The 25,720-nt window shown below is 38.1% G+C and overlaps 1 protein-coding gene across 2 annotated transcripts in view; it reads left to right on the forward strand.

The window, feature by feature from the left end:
- Positions 1 to 25,720, forward strand: part of Slc16a7 (solute carrier family 16 (monocarboxylate transporter), member 7) — a 119,897-nt gene that overhangs the window by 11,561 nt on the left and 82,616 nt on the right. Inside the window, exon 1 of one of the 2 annotated variants that reach the window (XM_005397425.2) lies at positions 6,462 to 6,604. The exons of the other annotated variant lie outside the window; for it this stretch is intronic. The gene's annotated coding sequence lies outside the window, so the exon portion shown is untranslated. Of the gene's footprint in view, positions 1 to 6,461; positions 6,605 to 25,720 lie in introns of those variants that run through there. 2 annotated transcript variants of the gene reach the window in all.

A 25,720-nucleotide genomic window follows, 5' to 3' on the forward strand; every position in this document is an offset into this window, starting at 1 on the left:
TCTTTGGTTTTTGCTATTGATTTCTAATTTCACTTCACTATGATCTGAGTATATGCGTGATAAAGTTTCACTTCTTAGGCATTTATTTATATATGCTTTATTAGCTACTACATGGTCTATTTTGGAGAAAATTTCATGTACTACTGAAATGAATATGTAAATTGTTGTTGGGTGGAATCGTCTGTAGATAACTATGAAGTCTATTTGTTTAGCTAGGATACTTTTTTGTTGATTTTTTTGTTGGTTTTTAGTTGATCTATTTGCATAGTGGGGTATTGAAGTTCCTCTTTATAATTGTGTTGCTGTTTATTTGATTTGTATATCTGTTAATGTTTGTTTTATGAAGTTGGGTGCACTGTGGTTTGGTGCATACATGTTTATAATTGTTACTTCTTCCTGTTGAACAGTTCTGTTTAACAATATGTAATGCCTTTATTTGCCTCTTTTGATCAGTTTTGGTTTGATGTCTTCTTTATCTGAAAATATAATAGCTACTCCTGTTTATTTTCAGGTTCCCATTGCATACACTATTGTTTTCCATCTGATTTTTAGCCTTTGAGTTTTTTTGTGTGTGTTAAATGTGTTTCTGGTATATCCAAAGCATACCTAATATTATTTTCCTATTGTGTTGTGATTTCTTTCCCTTCTACTTAATTGCTAACCCTACCTGATGCATTCATTTTGTTGGATCTTTTGGTGTTGTTAATTGCATTGTCTCCTAGGATAGCCTTCTTAGGTTTTCGGTAGTAGGATGGAAAACAAAGAAATCAAAACACATTCTTCACAGAACTGCCTGAAGTATGAGGGGACACTACTGCTTTAATTTAGATACTAGAAACATTACAGTCGTAAGCCTATTGACTTGTGGTTAAGAAACAGGCACCAGTAACGACACTGTGTGCACTCAGTTAAATTTTTGTTCTTCCCCAAGTACATGTGGCATTTTGGGGGACATTTCAGTCAAATCCTGCAGTTTCTATTTTATAACCCTACTTTTTCCATATTTCACTGAATGGCAGCTCATTTGCCCAGATTTAACTAAAAGTCACAGAAATGAGCAGGGTCTTTCTCCGAAGTGCTGACCTATGTGGAACTATATAGGCCTCAGAAAACTTGCAGAACACTGAACCCATAGGGAGCATGACATTTTCTTGTCCCTGCTTTAACCTAACACAGCAGGTAACAGTACTGATGCAAGGATGGGGAGGGAGAGAAATCATGGCTGACTCTGGGGCTTTGTGCCGAGTCACCAGCAGGATGTTGGTGCCTGTACCAGAAAGCGGTGAGTCACATTGCACACCCGAGGCGATGGCAGGGGAGCTAAAAGGGATCCGAAGTTCTGCGCTAGAAAGATACTTTGTGTTTTAAAGTAAACAAAGACAATTTATTTAAAGGTGGGGGAAAGGGGAGAAGAGAACACAGCTACTCTAAAGGATTAGGGAGTATTCTCAAAAGGGAAATACTCTAGAAGATTTCCAAAGCACTTTCTCTAGACATGCTTTCTCAGTTAGCTGAATATAAAGGTTTTAAAAGTGCCGTGTACTCAAATCATCCTTCCGGTGATGCTGTTCAGTTAGTGAGACGCTGCTGTTGACAAGCAGGAGGAATCTGCTAAGACTGTGTAACCCTCATGCATTCTGTGTTTGGGAGTGCTCCCCCTTGTTACATTTTCCTACGATAGTTTGAAACTTTAAAAGAATTATTCTATAATACAAATTGGACTGAAGAGTTTTTTTTCTCTTGTCCTTATCAATGTTAAAAAATATTCCATTTACATAAAGATTCTGAGGGATAATTAACTCGGAATGAATTTGGAATGTTTCCTTTTGTGATATATATGCTAAGTTTGAGCTCTATTATAACTCTGGAATTCAAAAGTAGACTCACAGTTAACAGTAATAACTGATCAGTGAATGTTAAGACTATGGTATTCTTGCCAGGAAAAGAATAAAATAATATTTTATCTACTTCAAAAATCAAAAAATCATGTTTCCATCATGTTTGTGAGACGTTTGATTTTTGTATTTCATTGACTTAACTGTTGTTTGCCATCCATGCTATATACTTGAGCTTTCTGTTCTTTAGAATTTCTTGCATTTTTATTCGGATGAAAAACTTGAGTTTTGCACATTAATCCTGTTTTTACTTCTTAGTCATAGTGTGAAAAACATCAAAATTCACATGGCAAATGTGTAAATGCTGCATGAAATTTGGGAATAATGTTATAAACAAACCTGTTGCCAAGAAGTTACTGTCACGTTACAAACGCATAATTAATAAATTGTTCTAAGAGCACACATGTTATTTATTAAGGTTTTCTCCTACAAGTATCTGTATTTTTTTTTCTTCACATTGCCGAAGAATTTTGGAAACTGGAATTTAAAAAAAAATTCTTTGCGTGATCACATTCTTGGAGTCACTCCTGAGAATGTGTACCCTTGGCAAAGGTTAGTCACCTTCACCTAGTTTTCCCCCAGAGCTCTGTGAGCAGCCCGTTTTGCCTTTGTCTTTCTTTTTCTGGTAGATACATGTAGCAAGCACAACTGTGTTTATATGCATCCCACAGACTTCGCTTGCTCAACTTCAATCACACAGGCTCTTTGTTATGAAGATCAGTATATCTCGAAACTATATTTTGTGTTTAGACAAAAAGGGGTGAAAAGGCTGGTGTACAGCTCAGAGGTAGAATACTTGTCTAGAATGCATGAGGCCCTGGGTTCCATCCCCAGCACTGTAAAGAAAGAGAAATGAAAGCAAAAGAAAAGAGAAAAATAAGTGTAATTACTGAAGGTCTTACTGTTATTACGAAGGTGACAAATGTTAAAGTATTAGTTATATATGCTGTTTTTTCTACTGCAGCAAGCACTAATCCGTAATTTTTTCCTTTAGGGGTTAGCTCAGCGGCAAAAGCGCCTGCCTGGCAAGCGCAAGGTCGTGAGTTCGGTTCCCGGTACCGGAGAAAAAAAACAAAAAACAAAAAACAAAAACAAAAAACATAATTTTTTCCTTTAGGTAAATTTGAATTTTGGTAGATTAGTTAAAAATGTATGTTTAAAATGTTGCCCTAATTTTGGAAGAAAAATACACATTACATGTAGAAAAAAAATATATGATTTATAGTTTGAGTTCTTTCATCTTTTCTAAAATGCCCTATAGACTAAACAGGGTATGGTTTCAATCAGTAGATAGTATTTTTGAAGATTTCACATTGTAATAATAATATCTATTGGGTTTTTTTTTGTCTTTTTGAGACAGGGTCTCTCGCTGTGTAGTTCAGACTGGACTTCAGGTCACTTTATAGCCCAGGCTGGTCTGAAACTCGCAACTATCCTTCTGCCTCAGCCTTCTGAGTGCTGGGGTTACAGGCGTGCGCTACCACAACCAGCAACAATATCTAAAATAATACAAAATAAGCACAAAAATCCATACTCCAGCCCATCATAATCATTAAGATCTTACAAGTTTTTGTGATTACACAATTTTTACATATTAAACAGGTATAATTTTTATGTCGTTATTTAACTTTAGGACTTCTGATAATACTAAATAAAAAATACTAATTTATATATGGGAGCTTAATAAAGTTAACCTTTTTCATAGATTAATAGTATGTTTATTTACTAAAGTTCATCATTTCTGTGCATTTTTTTCATAAAACAAGCAAAAAGTGACAGTTCATTTGTGAAAGTAAAGTATGAGGGAGAAACTGGCTCTGCAGAGTGAGCTTGGGCTGAGTAAAAGAGGAAAAAGCAAGATAAAAGTGCACCCTGGAGGATGCAGGGCGGGCATCGTGGGGAAAGCCAGGATAGTCTCTGTGGATAAAACTGAGTCTTATTGTCATGTTGTTAGACAAAGGCAGTTGATAAAGCAAGCAACTTCCTTGAAATTTTATGTACTTTTTTTTAAAAAAGGAACGCTACAGAGTACAAGGTGAAGTTATTTTTAATGATTCAACACTTGCATTATGTTAGTAATTCTATACCAAGTAAATGTATTGAACATTGGAGAGTGTTAAAAAGTATAACAGGCTATGTCTTTGGACTGTGCTTCTGCACTGGACCCTAACAGACCATAGGAAAGTCAGAATAGAGTCACCCACACTACTAAGGGGTAGAGTCTGTGGGCCTTGATTTGGAATCTGGGCCTCAGTATTTCCAGATCAGTAAAGGGAAACTAAACTGATTATCTGATCTTCTTAGAAATCCAGAGAGCAGAGCTGGCAGCCGAATCTCCCTAACCAGCCGTTTTAAATGAGCATGACCATGAAGTTCCCTCTTACCTTAATCCTTACACGGAAAGATGACTTAGGTAACTTGGCTTAACCAGTCAGTTATTGTCCTATTGCTCTGTCTTCATGTCTCCACTTTGCGAGAAAAATAACTTTAAAATCATCATTCCACTTTGCATTCTTTTGTTTCTGCTTTTTTTGTCTTATTCCTGTCTATAAAACTGACCTCTTGTGCTCAGCCAGTCATACTTACACTATTTTTTTTTTTGGTTTTTCTCTGGTACCGGGAACCGAACTCACGACCTTGCGCTTGCCAGGCAGATGCTTTTGCCGCTGAGCTAAATCCCCAGCCCCTATACTTACACTATTTTATGGAATGAATTGATGCTTGATCCTGGAATTGAAAATAAAATGAATTAAACTACTCTTTTGTTGTTGTTTGTTTTTGAGACAAGGTCTCGTTATGTAGTCTGGGCTGGCCTGCAGCTTGTGAGGATTCTCCTGCCTCAGCCTCCTGAGTGCACCACCATGTAGGCTAAATTGTTGTAACCTGTCCTTTGGCACTAGTTACTAGACACCCTGCTGTGTTGGGACAAAGAGGCACTAGAGGAGTTCTCAGTAAAGATGTCACCTCCTTTTGAGTGTCAGGTGTATACTACATAACTGTAAAATCCATAATATAGTTTGTTCACCGTGTTTAATTTTCTTATTCTTTTATTTCATTTTAGTTTATAAGTTGATTTTTAAACTTAGTTTTAGAAACAGACAGAAGAAGCATACCACTTATCTCTTTTTATAAAGGCAATTGCTTTATTTGGTTAAATACAGAAAATTTCTCAGTATTATTTATGATTTTACCTGATTCTTGTAACCATTATATATGTTTGGAAATCTAGCCTATTGAAATCCTTGGGAAGCATTTTTTTTCTTTTTCTTTTCTTTTATTTATTTGTGTTTTTGGTGCTAGGAATTGAACTCAGGAACTTGTGCTTGCCAGGCAGGTACTTGTACCACTGAGCTATATCCCTGGGGATATATTTTTTATTTTTAAAAATAATTTTGTTAGTGCATGTATCCAGTACATAATGATGCCATGCATTATGAGCAGTTGGTACATATGCATAACACATCTTATTTCCCCCCTCCTTTTATTCCCCTCACTCCCTTTTTGTTCCCCTTCCCATTTGAACGGTTTCTTCCTTATTCCTAATACTATATACTTAAGTATTGCTTAATGTTTGATTCTTAATAATTGCATCTTTCCCATAGGAAATCAAATGACCCTAGCAACTGATTATAGATACAGTGGTCTGCTGTTTTTAGGACAGGGGCATGGACCTTGGATTCTGACGAACTAGAGTTAAAATCCAGGACCCAGGGCTGGGGATTTAGCTCAGCGGCAAAAGCGCTTGCCTGGCAAGCGCAAGGTCGTGAGTTCGGTTCCCGGTACTGGAGAAAAAACCAAAAAAAAAAAAAAAAACAAAAAAACACCAAAATCCAGGACCCACTATTACTTCCTAGCTGTCTGGCCTCATCGAAGTAATAGAAATGCTGAGCCTCAGTGTCCCCTTTCTTGAAACACTTACCATAAAGTCTGTCCTACCTGCCTTAGAGAACGAGCTAACAGATGTAAATTCTGTGGCAAAACTCCTATATGAAAGACGCCCAGTTGGTGATAGCTGCTCCTTTCTCCAAAGGTTATTGTGATTTCTTCAAATACAGAGACAGTATCTCTGATCCACCATCACATTCCTTCTTTCGCTCTTGGACTACGGACTCTGTGTGCCAAAGGGCCTGTCATTACAGAACAGCTGATGAAGTGAGGAGTGTACTATGTGGTCGGGCAGCAAAGTGAAGCTTATTGGCCCTCAAAGGATTCCACACATGACCTTGGCCTCTTTATTATTGTTCATAACTCGCTGAGATCCTTAGCTTCAGATTATGAGGATTTACTGACACATGAATGTGTATAGTTTAGTACTTTTGCAGTGTGTTGTAGATATGATATTAAATCACATGATGGAAACTACACTTAAAATGTAGCTACTTTGACTTCAGAGAATCAGAAGATTAAATTTAGCAGTTCATACTGCCAGACTAGGTCACCTTCTTTGACCCAGGATATAATGTAAGCCAAGCTTACTTTACACTGTGAAAAACATGAGCTAATTGTGCATATCAAAGCAAGTTCTTCCAGAAGAAAGAGAACTGCGGTACCTTTCCCCTATTTCAGAGGAGAGAGGAGGAAGGCAAAGCAGAGAATCTCTGGAGACTTGTGTGCAAGTTTGCTTCTGGCTAAAAGTTAATGATCAGTTGCCTCTGCTCTCAGCTGTGAACCCCGAGAAAGCAGCAGACTTGAGTTTTCTCTCTATTCAGGTAACTAAAATTATACAAACTGTACTCATGTCAATTCTATTCTATAAACATGTGGTTTTCTTTTTCATTCCTATAATGTCATCTGATACCATGTTCTAAGCTTACTGAAAAAACATTTCACTTTTGAAGTAATGCTAATGAGGGTTTCTGTGTATTAAGGAAGAAAAATTTTAAATGTTTTTATGAAGTTAACTTTTGTGGTTCTTGATCCTGTTGCCTGAAGGATGTGCTAGTATAACTATTTAAAATAATATAGTATGTTATTTAGTCTGCCAAATCTTGGCTAATAAGAAAAAAATTTAAAAATTTGTAACATTGAAATTAAAAAATAGAGTGAATTTTAATCATTAGATATTACTTGTACTTGACATTATAACCACTAAGTGGCCTTATTTTTGTTCCAAATTATTGCTTATAAATATCAATGTATACTTTGCTGAAAAAACACTAAAAATAAATAGTTTTTTTCTTATTATGTGGGTTACATAATTCAGTCCAAAATAACTGGGGTGGTATTATGGCAAGCTATGAATTTATTATATGATTATATTTTAGGAGACACAGCTTGTATAATGTCAGTGTAATTAAAGACCTTGTTAACTAAATTTCAATCTTCAGAACTACTTTATAAAAATAAATGTATTGTGTATATTTACAGAATAATCATATTCTGCATTGAGTTCTCCGTATAAAAGGCATGTTGTTTTTTGTCACTGGATTACAAATTCAGTGAATTTATATAGAGAGTTTTGATTCTTTCTGAACTGTCTATGACTGTTTTCTTTACTTAACAAGTATCCAGCGCTAAAAAAACTTGTGTTGGTTGGATTTAGACTCAAGAAATAAACACAAGTAAAGATCAACAGCTAAATGTTTTTGTGGTGCTGCCTATGTAGTTCCCATTTATATTTTTTCTGAACTAAACTATCAGACAATATTGATGACTTTACAGTTGAAATTTGGAACTAGTAGGAAGCTAGAAAAATTATATCTAGGAACTAGATCCAGAAAGAGGAATTAAGAGCAGTTACGAGGAGCACTGAGACTAGAATCAAAGTTTGTGTTCACAAGGTGACAAATTGAGTAAATAGTTTATTCGTCATTGATCATGCTGTTTTTGAAAGAGAAATCATACTTTATTCCTTAGTACATTTCGAGTTTGAAGTACCACTAGCTAAGCATGGCCAGTAAAGATTCAGTTATACAGTTATAGTTTCCAGATTTACCCTTGGCATTGCTAAATTTTGTGTTAGTTTAATTTACACAATTCTATGCTGCTTCCTGGATTTGTCCGGGTATATTAGGTTCTGTTTACAAAAAGAGTTTCTCGAGGCTTTAGAGGAGAGTATTACGAATTCTTACTTTAATACATACTAAAGCTATACTGAGAATTTAGTAATTTGTAAATTAAAAGATAAGGGGCTAAAATTTCACTCATTAAAAATTTAAAATGTGAACAAAATCAAAGTATGCAACTAGATCATCAACAGTTCTAAACATTTCATGTGAAATCTAAGGATAGAGCAATTATTTAACATGATTTATCTTCGTCAACATTCTAAGTAATCCATATAGCTTCTAAAGATAGAGCAGTCATTTGACGTAATGATGAAAAATTTTGTTTTATTCTTACAATTAACTGGTTTTTAAAAGTTGGATATCATTTCTTACCATATTTTCAGTACACTCCCCTAGTAGTCAGTATTAATATTCAAAGCCTGTGTTGTACATATTTAATAACTAGATCCTCTTCTAATTCATTTTTTTATTTTAAAGATAAAATAATGAAAACATAATAACAAACACATACATTTACAAAATAACACAAAAACAATACAAGCAATACTGAATTTCAGACAAGGTGATAGAAAATTAACAATGGTTGTTGCATTACGTACTGATATCTTCAAACTGGTTACTCAGATAAATATAGACAAGTAAGATTGATTAAACAATTAAACATTAACTGTTCCTTTCAATAAAGCAATAGAAGTCAAGTCTGTTAGCTATCCTGTGTATACATACGTGCATAATTTTCCCTTTCTTTTCCCTCTTCTAATTCATGATAGTCTTTGGATGTTCACCTCTCAATTTCTTATTGAGAGTATACATACCAATTTACTATTACAAAAATTCTCTTTGTTTCTTTAGGTCATTATTAGGTATCTTCCATGAATTGCTGAAATGTTCATCAGAGCTCTTTGCCTGTTTCCCATTGATACTAGCATGCATGCACATGCGTGTGTGTGCACACATGTACACACTCGATTTAATATTCTTTAAACAAGAGAGAATCAGAGGCTGTCAAGGCTTTCAATACCATATGAAGGGTTCAGGTGTTGGAAAACCTAAGCTGACATCTGAGTAGCTCAGTTAACTTGCTTTGCAAATCATGGGGAAATCACATGACCTGTGAGAGTCGCTGTTAAGGGAGCTCCAAATGGGGGCTGTAGCAGTAGTAAAGCACTCTTCTTTCACTTTTCTTCCTTTTTTTTTTTTTTTTTTTTCTGGTACCAGGAATTGAACTCACGACCTTGCACTTGCCCGGCAGGCACTGTGCCGCTGAGCTAAATCCCCAGCCCCCACTCTTTCTTCACTAGAGTGTGAGAATCCAATGAGTGTAGAAAAGGATTGACCTGGTAGATTATAAACTCTATTGAGCACTTTCTAGATCTGTCCTAATACAGCCCCATAACTTGGGTGTTTTCAAACAATAGAAATGTCTTCTCACTCAGGTTTGGAGACCAGAAGTCTGAAATTAAGGTGTTGGAAGTGCTGTTCATTTCTGAAAGCTTCTGAGGGAGGATTCTTCTTTCAGCTTTTGATAGACTCGGGCTTCCCTTGGTTGTGGCAGTATAACTGCAGTCTGTGTCTCCATTTCCACAGGATGTTGTCCCCGTGCTCTGTGTTCTGTTGCTGTCTTCCTATAAAGACATCTATAATGCTGGAGTAGATGCCTCCTACTCCAGCATCACCTTTACCAGTTCCATCTGCATTGCTGTATGCTATGGTTTGGATCTGGAATGTTCTTCAAAGTCCCGTATGTTAGAAGATTGATCCCTAGCTTGGCACTTTTAGGATGCAGTAGATACTTTACCAGGTGGGGCCAGGTGGGGATGTTAAGGGCACCAAAGGCCCATGAAGGGGATGCTGAGACCCAGTTCCTTCCTCTTCTTCATGCTTCCCTTGGCATGAGCTGAGCCATTCTGCTCTGGTGAACACTACCATGACCATGTGGCACCACAGCTCAAAGTAATGGCACCATGCTGTCATGGATTGAAGCCTCTAAAACTCTAAGCCAAAATAAAACTGTTCTCTTTATAGAGGTATTATATCAGGCTTGTGTTATAGTAGTGGAAAGCTGTTTCCAAATATGGCCACATTCTGAGACATTGGAAGTTAAAGCTTTAACATACCTTTCTTAAGGGACACAGTTTGATCCATAACCCACCCCTTCAAGTTCTTCCCACAGGCAAGATACACCACTCTGATCACATCCGTGTGTGATGCATTCATTCCAATATCAAGTTTAAGTAAAATTCTAAATCAGTTTTGACTGAGATTTGGAGTTTATCCATCCCGGGATAAAATTCTTCTCCATCTGTAGACTTGTCAGTCCTTGGAAATAATTCATCATTTACTTCCAACGTACAATGGTTGGGTACAGAAAGAGTAGATATTCTTGTTCCAAAAGAGAGAAATTGGAAGGAAAAACAAGTTCACAACTTAGCAAGGAAAATTCCATTAGGTTAGAAAGCCTGAGAATAATTATCTGTGGCTTGATGCTCTGTCTTCCAGGTCTGCTAGAGTGGTTCTGATTCCTTACACCTGGGAAGCATCCATTCCCCACTCAGCCCTGGGTGTTGGCCCTGCTCCTTAGAACCGAGAAGGTGGCCTCACCTTCCGAAACTAAGAAAATTGCTTCCCAAAGGACTCTACAGCTATGATTCTCCCTTGGACCATTCTTTTTTTCATTCAGTATTTCTTTCCGTGGAGGCTGGCTGTGTTTCTGCTGATATAAAATTTTTAAAAAGCTTAGCCTCTTGTGCAGTGAGATGGAAGCCATTAGACAAGAGAGTTCTCTGCAGATCTTCTCTGTATACTTGCCTTTCTGTTCTCATTGCACGGCTTCATACTGTTGTTATACATGTATTCCTCCATAGAATATTTTATACTTTGACAGGTTCCCAGACTTTATATATTTTTATAATACTAAATTAATTCTTATAAAACGCCACATGCCTTAATTCATAATATATTTGAAGCAGTAAGGCTTAAATATATACTTTTAGCTCATTCATTCTATTTTTTCCATAGACTAACGTTGTTTGATTATAATTGGAAAAAGTTCCAGGACACATAACAACTGCGACTTCCGTAAATAAATTCTCTTGGCCCATGTCTCCTTTTGCTTTTGAACTCTTAATATTTAAGCACTTATTATCACATGTAATTTGTTTGCCAATTCACCTACATTCACTCCCCCCGGGGCTTGGATTCCAGTCCCACCTCTGGCACTTAGGAGGGAAAGTAAGTTCATCACTACTAACATCTAGTGATAGTTTCTTCCAGCCTTGACTTACATATTTTTGCTCCATTTATTTATTTTGTTAACATTAATTATAAACATTAATGTGGTTCAGTGTGGTACATGCATACAGTATGCACTGGTCAAGTTTAACAGCTCTGTACCACCTCTCCCTCGCCCCCTTCCCAAACAGTTATCACTGTTTCACTTGAAGGTCAACCTTTTGTGGCTTCCACATGAGAGAGAATATGCAGAAATTGAGTGTGTGTGTTGGCTTCTATTGCTTAATGTCCTTTCATTCTGTCCCTTTTGCTGCAAATAAGAGGATTTTATTCATTCTTTTGTGGCTGAATGATACTCCATTGTGTTTATATATCATATTGTATTCATTCCTTTATCTGTTCGTGGGCACCTGGGCCAATTTCGCATCTTAGCTGTTGTGAATAGTGTGACGATAAGCATGGGCATTCAGGTATCTCCTTGTCCTGCTGATTTCATTTCCTGTGGGTGTATACCCTGAAGGGAGTTAACGAAATCATCTACTTAGTTTTCTGAGGAACACTCATACTCTTCATAATGGCCATACCAGTTTCCATTCCCACCAGCAATGTACAAGAGTTCCTTTCTCCACCAGACACGGTGGTACTGGCTGTAATCTCAGAACTCTGAGAAACCAAGGCAATAGAATTGCAAATTCTAGTCCAGCTTGCTTAATTTGGTGCCTTAGCAAGGTCCTGTCTCAATATATAGAGATAGACAGACAGACAGACAGTCCAGACTCAAAATGTAGGATATAACTGTGTGAAGGCCCTGGATTCAGTGTCCATTACCATAGAAGAAAAGTTCTTTTTCCACATTCTCTCCAGCATTGTTGTTGCTGTTTTTCTTTCCTTTTTTTTTTTTTTTTTCACACTAGCCATTCTAACCTGGGTGAGATAGATGATATCTCATTGCAGTTTTGATTTGCATTTGCCTGATGGCTTAATGATTCGTTTGTTTTACTTTCTGTATATTCCTGCCTAACTCTACCCATTTTCTTACTGATGTACATTTAAAGAGTCTGTTTTCAAAAAATAAAAATTATAGGCCTTGGTACAGTAGACATGTTTTATATTTCTTCTCATGTACATAAAAAACTTAATCCTTGTAAGATATGTCCAGCTTTGATAGAAAGATTTAGACGCTCAAGAGAGCTTGTGCTCCACATTGCCACATCCTGTACTTAACTGTATTTGGAAGCTATAAAAATCTAAGCTGTAAGCACTGACTAGCTTCATTCAGGGGTGTGTGTGTGTGTGTGTGTGTGTGTGTGTGTGTGTGTCCTTTCTTTATTCAGAAGAGGTTAGGGGGTTACAGGTGTGGAGAGCAGTTCCAGACCAGCACCATTTCTCACCTTCCATCTCACGTGGATCACTTGGGAGTCCTTCCTACACCCAGAGATGAAGAACTGCTTTACGGACTGGTTTCACATCCAGATTGCAGCAGTTCATTGTTTCAGTGCTGTGTTTCTGTTCTGTTTCTGAGTGATGGAGATGTTTATTGTTGTTACTGTTTTTATTCTGGTTAGCTATTTAATTTGTTTTTCCTCTTTTGAGATTTTATTTTTCATCACCATGTGTTTACAACAGAGGAGTTATATCCTACAGACATACCTTGATCTGTTGGCTGACGTGGCTAAAGCTGGATAGCAAATAATCAAGCCTGAAGTGGTTGGCAGTGCTATATAGCCTATGACAATAACATAGATCTACTTTGAATTCTAATTTTGTGGATTGCAAAGTGACATTTTTATATAAAAATCAAAGGGCTTTGTCTGTATTCTTACTCAGATGGAAGACTATGTTATCTGTATACCAATATGATTCTGCAAGTGTATTTTACAGTAGCCCAAGGATTTCAATTTAAATGCAGTTTGGGATGTAGTCAGCTGTTTGAACCAATGCTGTAATAATGCCATGGAGTTCTGCACTATAAAGCATAAAATGTTGACTTAGACTTGGGGTATTTTATAGGGATAAATTCCTGTTGCTATCACCTCATCATAAAATAACTTACAATGCTCATAAAATTGGGAATTTTGAGCAGTGTGAGGTTTTTCACAGGGTATTTTGCTACATAATACACATATAATGGAGCTAACCTGTTGGATAGAATTTTTAGAATTTTATATCTTGGTATAGAAGAGCATTTGCCAAAAATGATGAGTTAGTTTTGGCATGGTTAATGTTGAGTTTCTCTTTCTGACAGTAACTGGCGAGTAGATTTGGTTGCTGCTTTAGGATAGTTCTAAAAAAATGCTGGCAGATTCTGTCATCAACAGAGACAGAATAGTGAAGATCATAATCCTGTGATGGTGAACACAATTAAACTGACCTCCGGAAGGTAGTGCACTTTAATACTTAGAGATCATACAGATCTCCACCTGAGTTAAGTTAGAGGTGACAAAACATTTTTACTGTGAGAAAACGCTTGAGAGGAGCAACCCAAAAGGAAGAAAGATTTACTCTGGGTCATGGTTTCAGAGGCTGCGATCTATGGTTACTTGGTCTGATTGCTTTGGGCCTGTGGCGAGGCAGAACAGCCTGGTGGGGAACGTGTGCAGCAGAGTTGCTCGCATCATGACAGGTGGAGAGTGAAAGACGGGAGGAAGGTCTGGAATATCAGTGTCTCATTCAGGGGCACACCCCTCCTGCCCTCAGTTCCCGCTGCTAGGTCCTACCAATTCTGCCACCCCTTGCAGTGCCATCCGCTGGCAGCCAAAGCTATAGTACGTGATTCGGGGAAAGGCAGCACTTCAGTCTAAACCGTAGCAGGAAGAAATCTCTGAACTGTGCTGATACTTACTGTGAGTTCATCAGGGTTATTTCTGTTGCTGGTAGGTCTGTTTCAGGTAAGGGAGAATCCCAGGCAGTGTTACCAGGTCACTAAAGGTAGAGATGTTGGGTGAAAATAGTCAAAAAGAGGAAGAAAGTACAGAAATAAGGTAGGGAATCCATGTACCAAATTTTTAAAAAAAGACCATATCAGATTCAGGCAGCAATTCCAATCCTTTGAGAGCTGGAGTGAAATCCCTCAAATAAGGTAGAAGTAGTGCTGTAGAGACTGGGGTGCATTTGGGAAGGCCATGGCTCAGATGGCATTCAGGTATCCCACGTCTGATTGGACGGCTGTGAGAGCACTGAAGACAGACCTAGATCGTTGGATCGGAGTGCCAGAGAGTTCTAAAATAGTTACAATTGTCTCAGAGGACGGTGGGGTTGAGCCTCAGCTCTTGACATCTTATGCATAACTGAGCAAGTCTGGGACAGGGCGAAGGTGAGACAAAGCTAGGAGTCTCTCAGTGTCCAGACGGATAGTTTGGATTCCGTTATAGGGAATTAACCGGGGTCCCCAAAGATCCTTGAAATCCAAGAAACGATAGGTACCAATTCTTACAAGGTTTTCAAGTGTCTGCTTGCTTCATATTTGTTGTCAGTTATTGGCCGCAGTGTTAGGGGCTGACTGCTTATTTTCTCTGAAGATTCATATGTTTAAAGTCATAATAGTCAGTATAAACGTTTTGGAGATGGTGCCTTTGGGAGGTAGTTAGGGCTGAAAGCAAACCCTGAACTGATGAAATTAGTGTCTTTGTAAGGAGAGAAACCAAAGGTCTTCATCGTTCTCAGACCAAGGCGGGCCAAGGGAGTGTATCGAAGGGCACCCTCACCGGAACCCGGCGGTGCTGACACCGGCATCTGGACTTCCAGCCTCTAAACCTGTAAGAAAATGAATTTCCATTGTTTAAGGCACCCAGTCGGTGGTCATCCCTTACGACAGCTTGAGCAAACTGGTACAGGCAGCAGATCACGTGGTCAAGCCCCGGAGGAAATGTAGAAGTAACTACTTAAAGGTGTAAATAAAGGAGAGGAGGTCATTTGGAGCCTTTTTTACAATCAACCGTAATTGCACCATAGTCTGGACAGACAGAATATAGATATATATAATACAATAAAGTGTATGTAGGGATTGTAAGGAACAAGTTACGTTTATTTTGATATAAAATAATTTTTAAAAGATACTCCTTCAAAAAATGGCATGGGGTTAGATGTACTGTATTCAGTGTTTGTATCTGAAATGTTATACGCTAAGTGTACATAGGATTATTGTACACTTTACTAATTTTGAATGATATCCATATATCCCAGGGAATATATGCATAAGAGCAAGTGACAATGCAGTATGTATTAAATTTCCCTTCACATAATCTGTTCAAAATTTAAAATTTCTATCATTGAACTGCCAATTGACCTTTAGGCAAACTGTCAAAAATTTATGAAGGTAACGGCATGAATATGTGTACCGAAGTGTCTCTTGAGTAAAATATGACCCTGGGCTTTCTTGCTTCTGAAATGATTAAGCCCCAAAGCTGAAGTTGACAGCAGTCATTTCACAGATTGATGTTCTCAATGACTAACATGTGACAAAGTGTGCTTCTGATTTATTGTGCTTCCAAGTAAAAGCAGTTCAGCTGTTTTCTAGTATTTTCACTATACTGTTTCACTAATTGGATAAAAATTCAATTTTTTAATTAAAGGACAAGTTCTGAATATTTTAAATTAAATTTTATTTTTTTAAAAGCACAATTGGATGTAGTTTTAGACACAGTACTGCTGTCTTCATTTTTGATATCAAGTAGCTACTATTCTTTTCTTAATTATACCTAACAGCGAATCATTACTCATAATCTATTTAGTAGTTATCAGATTTTTTTAACCATTTATCCAGTAGAGCAGGGCAGATGTACTGAAAAACAATTACTGCCATTAAGCACAGCTCCCACTAACTGACCTCATAATTTTTGGAAAATAGAAAACTAAGAAATCACTTTTTTCTGACTTTTCAGGAGTACTTTAAATTATTATGCTTTGATATTTTAATTAATTTACCTAAAATTCAGAATGCCATATTAAAGAAGGAAGGAAAAAATGTGAAAAACAGTGGGACTGAAGTTAATATATAATTCCTCCCTAGAGTGTCCGAGGTGATGGAACGTTATGACAGATTGTATTTTTTATGCCATTCAAATGCACTTGAGGGATGTAAAAGATAGTGAGAAACATTTGCTTAAGTTAGAAAACATTAATATAATGAAAATCCAGAGACCTAGATATCAAAAATTCACTTGAAATGAATTCGTTTCTCCCTTATTTTACCCTCATTTTGTTCTTCAGAGAGGTAGCTATTATTTTAAATAGCATTTTTCCACCCATTGTTTGCATGCGTATTAATACTTTGGTTAGTGTTTTCTCATAACAGAAAGTTTAATGCACTACTGTGAATGTTTTGATGCACTGTATTTGTGAAGGAATCTGGGGTGAGATTGTGGGACTGTCTTTCTATGAATTCCATTTTTCTTTGTAATGAAAAGATAAAATTGGAAATTGTGTGTGAGGTGATAATTCCAACAGATCATTCTTGGGTAACCCACAGGCCTTTTGGAAGGGGTGATACTCAAAGTGAGTACATCTGGATACATATTGAACAGGTTTTTTTTTTTTTTTTTTTTTTCTTTTTTAGGGCACTCTGAACCCTTATATCCAAATGCTTTTTAGCAAAGCAAGTAGTATATTTAAAAGTCTTTGCAAACTGGAGTCATTCCCAATTAAACATGCTAATTTCTTTTACCTCCAACTTTTCTTAAAAGAGTTTCCAGTAAGAACTTCAGGTCAAGTCTCTGGTGTGCGTGCAATCCCTTTGTGTTGCTGTTTTCAGTATCCACTTTGCAAGTACACACTGCGCAGAGCTTTTGTTCCTTAATTGCCCTCCGATCTGCCCTCCTTCTATCTTTCCCCACGGCTACTGATTTGTCATGGCTTTTCTAGGTTACTGTAAGAGAATCTTAACTAGTTTGTTGCTATATTCTGTATGTGTACACATCTTCTTTACCCTCTCCAGGATTATTTTCTAAAATGCGAATTTGCCAAATTAGTTCCTTGTTTAAAAACCTGAGTATGCCCAAAGCTTTACAATGAAGGAAAGCTATGTGCCTTTTCTCTTTCATTTCTTTCCAGCTACTAATTTCATGTATTATAGTGTCTCTTACTTCTAGTTCATACCACTCAGTATTTCATTCTTCCCTGTTACTAACCTGATCCCATCGAATATTCACATATCCTGTAAATTAGTCCTACTCAGCTTTCAAGATTCAGCTCACCCTGTTCAGCGTAACAGTTTTAGTCTGTTTTTCTGCTGATGTAATGGTATACTTCAAACTGGGTAGTTTATGAAGAACAGGGATTTATTCTTACAATAGAGGAGGCTAAGAAATCCAACATCAAGGTGCTGGGAGATGAGGAAGGGCTTCTTGCTGTGTCGTAACGTGTCAGGAAGCTTCACATTGTGAACACTGGCATGCTCTTCCCTTTATAAAGCCCTAAAACCATCACCAAGGGACCACCCTCCCCACCTCAGTTGAAGCCTCATCTGCCCTGTAACTTCCATGTCTAGACACTATCAATGTGAAAGTTAAGGATTATGTGTCCCAACAAAGGGATTTTTGGAGGACACAGGGAAAGCTAAAGCAGTCATCTTGACTTCTTTTGAGACAGTTCCTGGACTAGCATCATCTAAGGTAGATTTTCTTCATGACTACTACCATATGATGTAATTATCTACTTTGTGGTTGCCTCCTAGACTGTGTTCTTTTGTGGGTGAAAGGCTCTATCTTATCTTAGCTTTGCATTTTCAGTGTCTTCCTTAGTTTTTGGCATAAAATGAGATCCTCAGTAAATGTCTGGCACATGAATAAAGGCATGAGTGCTGGAACAACAAGGCAGTAAACAGAATGTTCTATCTTGATTTCATCATAAGGGCAGGATTAGGATGGAGAAAGAGACTTAGTAAAGTTTACCTTGAAGAGTGAAAAGTCAAGGTAGGAAGTCATTGACGCTTATTATCATCACAGAGAGAGGCTGGGTCTGTAATTGAAGACCAGCACAGGTAACGTGCTGTAAGCGGTAGAACTTAATCTGTGTTTATCAGTTTTACTTCCCCATGTGTTTCTGTCCAGTGATGATTCGTAATAATCTGGAAAATGAAGGAGTGTTCTGCCTAACGTAGACGTCAGTGAATGGTAGGTTAGGAAGGCTCCTGCACTTTGTAGTCAAGACTGCCAAGGATTGTTTTACAAAGGAGATGCAGAGGACATGAAGATTAGAAGCCAGGGTGAGTGTGTGGAAACAATAGCTAAGAAAGAATGCAGAAGGGACAAATGAGTTTGTCTTGAGAGCGTCTCACAGCCCTGGGGCTGGACAACCAGCATTGAGCATGAGGAATTTTCCCAATATAGGGTTTCCCAGAAAATATTAACCAGATTTGGAAAACAACCTTGGGAGGCATAGGACTTACAGCCTCACTTGTCTAAGACTGAATTTTGGAAATTGGTGTTGTGTTTTGGGTTGAGAAAAAGCAGGGAGTGGAGCAGGTTATTCACCTTACACCGCTCAGCAAGCAAGCGAGCAGGCGCTCCTCCACGTCCCACTTTCCTCGGCTGCTCTGTATTTGCATGCGTCTTCTTTTCCCTCCTGCTCCGAGCAGTTAATCTTTATCATAATACCTTGCACATTTTCTTCACGGAGAATACAATTTACAGTTACTTTATTCATACTTGTCCTTTCCTGATGGCCTCTTTCCTGCATGGAAATGTGTGTCCAGGAATGGAAACCGGTTGTCTTCAGCGTCACACCCACTGTGCTTGGCGCAAAGTGGACTTTTAATTGATATTTGTTGAACAAACAAATGGGTAACCGATGACTAAGAAATGAGTCGGGCTGGTCGTGGAACCCCACTCTCCTGAGTTTTTTGCCCTTCCTCTGCCTTTACAAGGACACTGAATATAAAGTCAGCATGAAGTATTTCTGGAAATCACATGGGCAGAGAACAAGTCTGTGTGTTTCTGTTGGAGCTTTCCTGCCACTGCTAACGCGCTCAGTGGAGAGGAACAACAGAAAAGAAGGTGCTGTGTAAGGGCCTGGATTCTGAAGCTGCCAGGGTAACTGGTTCTGGAGGAACCAGAGCTGAGGTGTAGCTACTGATGCAAAAGGACCCCTCCTAGAGTAGGGTTAGGGTCAAAGCTCTTTATTTCCTTCACCTTAGAAGGACCGGTTTAGAGACGGAGTCCTGAGACCCCAGGAATCCCTGAACATAGTTTTATTTCTTTTTTTTTTTTTTTTTTGGTTTTTCTCCGGTACCGGGAACCGAACTCACGACCTTGCGCTTACCAGGCAGGCGCTTTTGCCGCTGAGCTAAATCCCCAGCCCCAATAGTTTTATTTCTACTTGGTGATGTATGTTAATACTGAACACAAAAGATCTAGGTTAGACTAATCATAAAAACCTCAAATACAATTATTAGACTGATCTTCAAAAGAGTTTTATTATGAGACTAAAATTTCTTTACCTAGTTATATATTGTATTTTGTGAATCTTATACTCCATTTACTGGAATAAATTAAACCTTTTAAACTAAATCCATGGACTAAATATAAATTTACCATTATCTGCTGACAGTGAAAAATTCTAGCACCAGTGTCTATTTTGGAATTACACGAGTAAAAAATTGCATTTTAGGGTTATTGTTTCTACTCTAAGTGCTAGTTTATATAATTAAATATACAAAAATTTCACCATCCTGAGCACTTAGAAATGATATATTATTAAAAAACAGTGTAAAGTTTTGCACATCTTGGCACAAAATAATTGCGCAGAGGTTACTGGGGTGGGTACTATAGAGCCTGTATGTGTGATCTGTTCACTGTTGATGGTCTCGACATAATTACCATCTGGGATGAGAGAGGAACTTCAATAATTTCAAACCCAAAATATAGTATGGTGTAATCTAATAACTTCGAGAGTTTAGATGAGGGACATTTTCTTTGTCAGAAATGATTAAAACAGAGCTACAATTTTATTTTAAATTACTTCTTTGTGTAGAAGAATAAGCATGTTTTCACCATGCAACGAGGCAGGAAGTTTGGTTACATGGAAGTAAAGTGTATTTGTTGAAATTTTCTGTACTAAGTCCTGGGGCTCTGTATTCTATAACTGAAACAAATTTCAGTGCATATTAACATAGTAAAGGTTAAAGGTGCTGAACATGTATGTAAAGAGAGGAAAACAGCCGACAGCTGGACAATAAATATAACATTGTACAATATTTATTGTACAATAAATATAACATTCTCAAATTTACCTGCTCATCTCCAAGCAATACCTGTTAACGTACTGTGGGACAGATGTTTGCTGACGTAGTATGACACAATATGAGTAAAATGTAGGGAATGGCAAAAAATGAGCAAAATGACTTAACGTAGTCAGATTGGGGAATTTCTTGGACTCAAGACCGTGGGGTGCCATTGAAGAGATTTGAGGAGTGACCCATTGTGAGGAGCACTTTTGCCAGATTAATCCTGATCAATAAATGAAAGTGAGATATGCCCTTGTGGGACTATTACGGTGGCCCATATGTGAGGTTAAAAGGCTGTGAACTTTGGTGGGCAAAGTGAGACACAAAGAAAGATGTTTGGGAGCTATTAAAGGAGAATGGCATAAAAGAATGAGGAAGAAAGACTTAGATTTTTAGCCAAGAATTTTTATACATTTAACAAACTCAGTAGAATTTAGGTGTCCATTTAAAGAGAAATGTTCATTTGAAAATGTCTGTGAAATGAGAAATGAATTGTAACTCTGGAAAATTACTGGAAGGGCTATAGAGTTTGAGTATTCTACAAATAAAAGTGGTAGCCAGGCATGGTGGTGCAGGCCAGTAGTCCCGGCACTCAAGAGGCTGAGGCAGGAGGATCACTGTGAGTTTGAGACCAGCCTGGGCTACAAAGTGAGCTCAAGGCCAGCCTGAACTGCATAGTGAGACTGTCTCAAAATGACCAAAAAATAAAAAAAAAATAAAAATAAAAACAAATGTGATAGCTGAATTTGTAGAAGTAGAAAATATTACAAACATGTATGTAAAGAGAGGAAAACAGCCGACAGCTGGAGCTTTATGAGAATGCATGTAGAGTATTTTGGAGCTGATGAGGGAAGTAGCCGTGGAAGCAGGAATAGTGATAAAGCAGGGAGCAGCTAGGACCGCAAGGTCTCAAGTAGAAGGGTAGAAATCATGATTCAGATACCACAGAAATGTTCAGTGCTTTGGAGAGTAGGAAATCACAGCTTATCTTCAGGAGAAACATTGCTCAGTTAGACTTTGCAAGAGCAATGTGCCATGTAAGACTTCTACAACCCTAGAGGGTGAGAAGGTCACGTCTCCCAGAAAACACGGACTCGGTGTGAAGTTCTGAAGTGAAGTAGATGAAAGAAATGTAGCCCGGCTCAAAGGAAATGCAAATCCAAAGGAGCCTCTTTTAGGAGATACATACATTTGGTAGGGAGAAGGAAAGAACTAGAATTGAACAATACATTGTAAAGAGTATAAAATTATGGGAACCAAATTCTTTAGAAAGTCCAGAGAGACTTCATTAAAAATCCTAAGTGAGGGATTATCACAAGAAAAAAAAAAAAAGAGGGATGCCCTTTTCCTTTTGTTTGTTTGTTTTTTGGGACAGGGTCTTGCAATGTAGTCTAGGCTGGCCTCGAACCTATGATAATCTTCCTGCCTCAGCCTCCCCAGTTGCTGGGATTACAGGTATGTGCCACCATACCTAGTCCTAAGCTGTATTTAAGATGGAGACACAAATACAAATCTTTCTCCTGTTACCAGAATGCCGTGTCCTTCTAGAGGGCAGGCAGAGAAGACTGGCAGTGCGGCGCTCCTGTTTGAGTCAGGCTGCTGTCACACTGGAGGGAAAGCAGCTGGCAGGCGGAAGGTCACAAAAGCATAGAGTGCTCTCTGGTGGAGCACAGGGGGATGTCAGGAAGGCGTTAGGACCAGGAGCAATGCCTTTGTCCCTTCCGCAGCAAAGGGAGAATAAATGGGAGTGAATAGCCTGGGGCAAACGGGAATACCCTCAGGCAGGGGGGCCCTGGGTGGACACCCGCGTGGATGTGGAGATGGCGAGGTGGACATAAACTGAAATAATAAAATAATTAAAAGCTAGAATAATTAACTTAGGGTCAAGTTGATGCTTGGTCCTGTTGAAATCTTGCCTTCCGAATTGTCACCAAATTGGGATGAGGCCAGCCCGCAGATCTTTATTTTATTTTTAAGAGTTTTTTTTTTAATTTTATGAAAAAAAACCCCAAAATTTCAGAATCAAATAATAGGAGGATAATAATAGTTCTTACATCAAGTGTCTGTCTTCAAAGTGGTAGAGGGAGGATGGAGGGAAGAGAAAGGGGCACAGTGTTCAAAGGTGAGGCTGCTTGTGAGTTCGTTACTTTTCATTTGATGTGCAAATATGTCGTCAGTTCTTGGTGGGCTAGATTTGTTTATGTGTTTTTGTAGAACTCCTAATCATGGCTAGGACATAAGAACAGACAAAAGGGAAAGAAAACTTTTTTCTCTGGCTGAATTTGGGGTGATCGTTCTGGCTATCTTTCAGAAGCGACAAGCAGGATCAAACCAATAGATTAATTTTTAGAAGCTCTTGTAGCTCGTTTCTAGGTTATATTTAACTTAGGTTCATTTTGTTCCACTTAGCACTGACTTCATTATCAACATGTGGCGATTATTACGTTACAGGTAACATCCAGCCCTGAAAACCAGGGGCTGAAGCTGTTAATCCGTGCCACCTTATTGGGACACCTCTTCAGAGAGAGTCTTCATAGTGCATCTTGGGGGCTGGGGATTTAGCTCAGTGGCACAGCGCCTGCCTGGCAAGCGCAAGGTCGTGAGTTCGGTTCCTGGTACCGGAAAAAAAAAAAAAAAAACAAAAAAAAACATAGTGCATCTTGAGGATATTGCAAAATATGATGGCAATTATCTCTTTCTATCTTAGCACATTTTATTGCTCCTTTATGAGAAATGGTAGAAATTAATAGTCTTCACCAATGTCAATACCATAAAATTTATACATGACACTTTGGAGTGTTTGTAAATAGTCAATGTAATTTAATGATATATTGAGACTGATGAGATGTTATTGAACATGATATTTTATACAATATATGATTAACATGTCTGTCATTGCCTTGTAGTTGTTAGTATTTTTCGTATTTTTAGGGTATGTAAATTGAGCAGATATGGGGAACTACATAAAACATATAGTTTGTGTGTTGAAATACTGTTCTTCAAAATTTTTAAACTGATAATAGGTATGATGCTAGTTTCCTTCCTAGAAAAGCATTGTCACATGACTGATTTACAACATTGAGCAAAATTGCCAGTTTCTTCTAAATAATGTGAAAATAACAGGAAATGGGGAGATGGATTGCTGCAGAGGGAATTTCAGAGGCCGGGGGAGGGGAGGAAGGGACAAGGGCTGAGGAAAGGAACTGGGATGTGCTGTGTACGTGGACCAGCTCCACATGAGGGACGTCACCATGCATGGAACTAAAAAGGACGGGGACTGAGGGATGGTGAAGGGGAGAGGGAAGGAAGGAAGAAGCATGAAAAGGGGAATTAGGGGGATATAACTCTGGCGCAGCGCCCGCCCGGCAAGTGCAGTTGTGAGTTCCATTCCCAGTACCAAAAACAAACAAACAAACAGAAACCCAAGGAATTACGATGTGTTACATACATGTAACAACTTCCTACAGGATTGCAAACAGTATGTACTGTACACGTGGACTAAGAAGCCAAAATTTAAAAATAACTAATCTTGATAAATGAAAACTCTTCACACATATACCAGTTTCCTGAAGATCTCCTAAGGTAACTGTAGGGTCCCTGCATTGTGATTTGAGAATGGAGTGAAATTCTAAGCACTCCTAAGAACCGGGACTTGGCCTTTAGGAGCCTCTGGTCTGCAACTGTTGAACACAGGGTCTGTCTGCTTGTGTAACGAACTCCTTCCAGTGATGCTTTCAGAGGAACAGATCACATTCAGCCCATGACTTTTAGAGGGTGGGAAGCTTGCTCCAATGCTACTTGCACATTGATTATTTATTCTGAAGGACTATAGATAGCATTTTCTTGGAGCAGGGAGAAATTATATTTCACATGCTGGGAAAGTGTGTAGAAGAGGACTGTTTTAATGTCATCGACTCAAAGGATGGGAAGTCAAAAGGAGCCGAGTACTTAACCCTGCTCTGTCTTCTTACAATAGTGAAACCGAGATAAAGTGTGAGTTGCCACTTGCCCTAATGGCTACCACGCTTTGTTAACACTCACTGTGGAATATGTGTGGAGATTTTCCACAGTGCTCTGCTTTTGGCCCATGACATAAGTCAAATTACTGGATATTGCAGTCACTTTAATCAACTGATCATTTTACATTTCTTAAAGTTCCTATTTGTTTCTGTCTGGGCCGGTGGCATATTTTGTAATACAAACCCCTTAAAAAGACTTAAAAAATTATTTGAGGTACTCAGAAGGCTAAAGCAAGAGAATCATAAATTCAAACAGCTTAGTGAGATCTTGCCTCAAAATAAAAAATGGAAATGCTCGGGTGTAGCTCCCTGGGAGAGTATCGCTGGTTCTATCTCCTGTACCATAAAACAGTTTGAGTCTAGCTAATACAAATAGTCACGCCATCATTTCCTTGTGAGACATACCTCAGTACATATAATTATAGATCATTGTGGGTTTTTTTGGTTTTTATTTTTTTTCCGGTACCAGGAATCGAACTCACGACCTTGCGCTTACCAGGCAGACATTGTGCTGCTGAGCTAAATCCCCAGCCCTTAGATCATTGAGTTTATCACGTGGAGCCACAGTACTGATCACTTCTTTCCCATTTCACTTTTTTTTTTTTTTTTAAATAATTTACTGGTGTCTGATTTAATTTTATAAAAGATTTTAAGAAAATATGTGAAGCATAGTTGTAGTTAGGAAGAATAAGTTAAAAAACCTTTTGTATTTATGTTAACTGCATAACAGGAATATATTACACATTTGAAAATTGTTAAGTGAATGAATCCAGAGAGTTCTTTCCCCAAAAAAACTCATGTGAGGTCATAGATGTGTTAAATAGCTTGATTTAGTCACGTCACACGGTTTTCACCAAAGCACCATGTTTTACACTGAAAATTTATAAACTTTTTTCTTGCCAATTAAAACAATCTACTAATAAAATGCCTATAAGCTAAGAAAACAAAAGAAGATGGTAAGGCCACACTCAGTTTTTGTTCTTTTCCCTGGCTATTGATGCTTTGCATTTAGTGTTTGCACCAAGGCAATGTCTTGAGGAGGATTTTTTTTTAACTAGGTAAAGATAAAGATCAACAACAGCAACAAGAAAATATAGTAGTTTCCCCTTAACCTGCAGTTTCACTTTCGGCAGTTTCAATGACCCATGGTCAACTGTGGTCCTAAAACAATAAATGGAAAATTCCCTACATAAACAATTCATAAGTTTGATTGGACACCATTTAGAGAAGCATGATGAAATCTCACACCAGCCCCACAACACATAGTGCATGAATAATCCCTTTGTCTGGGTTATCTAAACTATACGCACGCACTACCTCTTGTCCTCACTTCGAGGCCAGCTGCAT

This window comes from Chinchilla lanigera, unplaced genomic scaffold (assembly GCF_000276665.1).
Source record: "Chinchilla lanigera isolate Chin_1 unplaced genomic scaffold, ChiLan1.0 scaffold00057, whole genome shotgun sequence".
NCBI classification, from domain to species: Eukaryota; Metazoa; Chordata; class Mammalia; order Rodentia; family Chinchillidae; genus Chinchilla; species Chinchilla lanigera.